The sequence below is a fragment of the Mustela nivalis genome, assembly GCF_964662115.1.
Source record: "Mustela nivalis genome assembly, chromosome: 15".
Classification (NCBI taxonomy): Eukaryota; Metazoa; Chordata; class Mammalia; order Carnivora; family Mustelidae; genus Mustela; species Mustela nivalis.
In genome coordinates, this window is record NC_139034.1 from 81,739,610 (window position 1) to 81,744,460 (window position 4,851).

The window sequence follows — 4,851 nt, forward strand, 5'->3', positions numbered from 1 at the left end:
GGAAGCCCAATGTGGGACTCTATCCCAGGACCCTAAGATCATGACCCAAGCTGAAGGCAGATGCCCAACTGACTGATACACCCAGGTGTCCCGTTTTTTTTCTCCTTGCAGTAATTGTCCTTCCAGGTGTTCTCTTTCCCACTAGTCGCATCTCAGCCATTTCTACTCATAAGATTTTCTGATTAGACACATATGCTTGTTGATATTTCCATACGACCCTCAGTTTTCAAATTCTGGCCCAGTTAATTTAACATTATTTTCTATGTTCATAGCATTTATATATATCTTATAACATCTATAATACATATACCCTTAAACTGAGTAAAATGTATAAATGGAAAACAAAAATCACATTGAATAGTCCAACAAAATGACAATACTTGTTGCAATTTGGTGCACAGTCTTTTTGTTGTTGTTCCAACACAAATGCACAATAATTTAAAAAAATGGAATAAACTGTTTCTCACAGATTTATATCATGATTTTTTTCTTAAAATAATGTATTATTAATGTTTTCCTATGTAAGTAAATATTCTAACATTTTATTTATATTACTGAATATATTCTATATATGGATGTTTTTAACTGATGCCTTACTATTGGTAATTATATTCCTTCCAATAGCTCACATTACAAATAATGCTATGACCAACATTCTGTGTAAGATCTTTGTCCCTATCCACACCAAATTCTTAGGCATACATTGCCAGAGATAAAGTCAAATTGACCAAATACTTATTCAAGAAACTTTAAAATTAAAGAACTGAGAATACACAAGAAAATAAACTTACTACTACTAATATGCTATTAACAATATAAATAGGCAATTTTGTACTAATACTTTGCTATGTGCTTTGATCCTTCCAAACACAATTTTATTTGGGGGCACTAGTTCTTCATTTTACAAATGATGGTTTTGGTTATAAGAAGCTACTTTCTTCTAAACAAAACAAAACAAAAAAACAGAAATAGAGCTGCTCCTGCGTCCTGGTGCTGCATCCTCTTGGAGCCCGTGTAGTTCTTTAGCCAAGATGTCTGAGGAAACCCAGACCCAAGACTAGCCGATGGAGGAGGAGGAGGTGGAGATGTTTGCTTTCCAGGTGGAGATCATGCAGTTGATGTTGCTAATCATCAACACCTTCTACTCGAACAAGGAGATCTTCCTCAGGGAGCTGATCTCCAACTCGTTGGACACGGGACAAAATCCGATACGAGAGCCTGCCCGACCCCAGCAAGCTCAACTCGGGGAAAGAGCGGCGCATTAACCTCATCCCGAACAAGCAGGACCAGACCCTCATCATTGTGGATACCAGGATCGGCATGACCAAGGCCGACCTGATCAATAACCACACCATTGCCAAGTCAGGGACCAAAGCGTTCATGGAAGCTCTGCAGGCTGGTGCAGATATTTCTGATTGTCAGTTCAGTGTTGGGTTCTATTCTGCCTACTTGGTCGCGAAGAAGGTGACAGTGATCACCAAGCATAACAATGACGAGTCTTATGCCTTGGAGTCATCCACAGGAGGCTCGTTCACAGTCCACACCGACACAGGCAAACCTATGGGTGGGGGAACGAAGGTTATCCTGTATCTGGAAGAAGACCAGGTCAAGTACCTGGAGGAGAGGAGAATAAAGGAGATTGTGAAGAAGCACTCCCAGTTCATTGGCTACCCCATCACTCTGCGGAGAAGGAACATGATAAAGAGGTGAGCGACGATGAGGCTGAAGAACAGTAAGAGAAAGAAGAGAACAAAGAAAAGGAAGAGAAGGAGTCTGATGACAAACCTGAGATAGAAGATTTTGGTCCTGATGAGGAAGAGGATGAGAAAAAGGATGGTGACAAGAAGAAGAAAAAGAAGATAAAAGAGAAGTACATTGATCAGGAAGAACTGAACAAGACAAAGGCCTATTTGGACCAGAAACCCCAACAATATTACCGATGAAGAATATGGAGAATTTTACAAGAGTTTGACCAATGACTGGGAAGATCACTTGGCAGTGAAGCATTTTTCAGTGGAAGGACAGTTGGAATTCTGAGCTCTTCTCTTTGTGTCAAAACACGCTCCCTCTGACCTTTTCAAGAACAAAAAGAAAAAGAACAACATTAAGTTGTATGTTTGCAGAGTTTTCATCATGGATAGCCGTGAGGAGCTCATCCCCGAGTATCTGAATTTCATCAGAGGTGTGGTGGACTCTGAGGATCTTCCTCTAAATATTTCCCGTGAGATGCTGCAGCAAGGCAAAATTTTAAAGGTTATCAGAAAGAAGTTGGTCAAAAAGTGCTTAGACCTCTTCACTGAACTGGCCAAAGACAAAGAGAACTGCAAAATGTTTCATGAGCAGTTCTCGAAAAACATCAAGCTGGGAATACACAAGGACTCTCAGAATCGTAAGAAGCTGTCTGAGCTGTTGCGCTATTACACGTCTGCCTCTGGTGACGAGACAGTCTCTCTCAAGGACTACTGCACCAGAATGAAGGGGAAACCAGAAACATATCTATTACGTCACAGGCAAGAACCGGGTAGTGCACTCGGCCTTGGTGGAGCATCTTTGGAAGCATGGCCTGGAAGTGATCTATACGATCAACCCCATTGATGAGTACTGTGTCCAGCAGCTGAAGGAGTTTGAGGGGAAGACGTTGGTGTCTGTAACCAAAAAGTGCTTGGAACTTCCAGAAGATGAAGAAGAGAAAAAGAAAAGGAAGAGAGAAAAAAAAAAAAATCGAAAAGCTGTGCAAGATCATGAAGGGTATCTTGGAGAAAACGTAGAAAAGGTGATTGTGTCAAACCAATTGGTGACTTTCCATGCTGCATTGTGACAAGCACGTACGGCTGGATGGCAAACATGGAGAGGATCATAAAGGCCCAGGCCTTGAGAGATAACTCCACCATGGGCTACATGGCCGTGAAGAAGCACCTGGAGATTAACCCCCACCACTCCATTATCCAGACCCTACGGCAGAAGGCTGAGGCTGACAAGAACAACAAGTCTGTGAAAGACCTGGTCGTCCTGCTCTACCAGACAGCTCCTGTCCTCCGGTTTCAGTTTAAAAGATCCACAGATACGTGCTAACAGGATCTACAGGATGATCAAGGTTGGTCTCGGTATTGATGAAGATGACCCCACTGTTGACGACAGCAGTGCCGTGGTGAGTGAGGAGATGCGCCCTTGGAAGGTGATGAGGACACGTCACACATGGAGGAGGTTGACTAGGTGCCACGAGAATGACTTGTACACATATTCGATACTTTATCTTCATTCCCTCTGATAATATATTTTCAAGGATGTTTTTATTTTTGTTAACATCTTAAGAATTTGTATGGCATGACAATAACTACTTAAGGGGAAGATAAGATTTCTTTCTGTTTGAGTGTGATACTGTGACGTGTAGGAACTAAAGCCCAGCTAATTTTTCTTCCCTAGCTCCACGCCAGCTCATTGTAACCAGACAAGGTGACCTTTGTTGTGAGGTATACGTAACCTAACATTAACTGTGGTCTAAAGCGTTCAGCTACCAAGTGGATTCCTTAGTAAGACCAAATTTGTCTGTCACTGAAGTGTTCCAAGCTATACCTTGATGTTTTAAAGAGAACTGTTGGTTAAAACGACTCTCACTGTCTAGAATCTACTTTTTAAATCTTCTGTCCCGTGTAGTTAGCAGCTGCATGTAGAAACTAGTAACTAGTAGTGAAAGGCCTCTAGAAAACTAGTAGTTAAATTGGACCAACTGGATAGGAGTAACCTTGGATAGGGCTTGTTTTCCAAAGAAGAGCATTGTTTAGAGTAGCAACATTCTTAGTCTACTTAGGTGTGTTGTAAAGCTGTTGGAGAAGTAACTTCACAAGTTCTGTAAGTGGAAATGTAGTGCTCAAGTCACGTTCTACTTTAAAAGGTTGTAACAAATACAAATTTTAAAAAAGTTTAAAAAAATTAAAAAAGTAAAAGAACCAGAAACAGTAATATAAATATGGGCAAAGCCCAAAATATCAGCATAGAATTAGGAAAAGTAGGTAATTTTATTCTGACAAATAAATAATTCTTATTGTTTATATATAAAATCACAAACTTATATAAATATTTTGATAAATATTTGTAAGTCATGAAAGTTTATTTGCTAAATAATGCAAGTATAAATTAGATAAAAATAGTAGAAATCAAAAAAGAAAATCTCACAAAATTGTCATTACAGCAGCACACATTAAGAGATAACTACTGAAAAATCAGAAATCAGATGAAGATTAATAAAAAAGATCTAATTCAATAATAATCAAAGAAATGTATGCAGCATATACCATATCTCTTTTTAGATTGTCAAAGATTAAAAAGTATTACAAGAACATTTGTGTTAAAGTTTCGAGACTTGAGGAACCGACTTTGTCTTTCTCATTCCCAAGTCCCATTAACTTTCCAGGAAGACATTTTTAAAAAAGAATAAAGCCAAATATCAGAGAGACTGAAGTGGGCCCAATAGAAATCATATATATATATTTCAACGAATTCCTCAAAGAGAGAACCAGAATGAATATGAGGTGAAATCTTCCAGAATATGCAGAACAGTAATTGTCAGAAAGTGTCTACTTTCCAGGTTGGTAGTGATGGCTGGAAGCAGACGTACCAGAGAGGGAACAGTTAATTAAACATCTGTCTAGGAGCCCCAGGACCAATTTTTTGATGCTGCATCCATCTTTCATGCAGACTACGGTCAGGTAGTGTCTCACTAACCCTAGGCTAAAAGACAAAAACTCAATGCCTTCCTTTTAAACGTTAGTGAAAAAAATGTCAATGGAGAGTTAAGGCAGCTATGGTCTTATATGGAAGAAAAATCCAACCATTCGACATTTAAAAGTCCAT

At 39.3% G+C, this 4,851-nt stretch overlaps 1 pseudogene across 1 annotated transcript; it reads left to right on the plus strand.

The window, feature by feature from the left end:
* The first annotated feature begins 983 nt into the window (after nt 1–983).
* On the plus strand, nt 984–3,213 carry LOC309848871 (heat shock protein HSP 90-alpha pseudogene; annotated as a pseudogene). Its single transcript has one exon. The product of its transcript is annotated as a heat shock protein HSP 90-alpha pseudogene (transcript).
* Nucleotides 3,214–4,851: the final 1,638 nt, after the last annotated feature.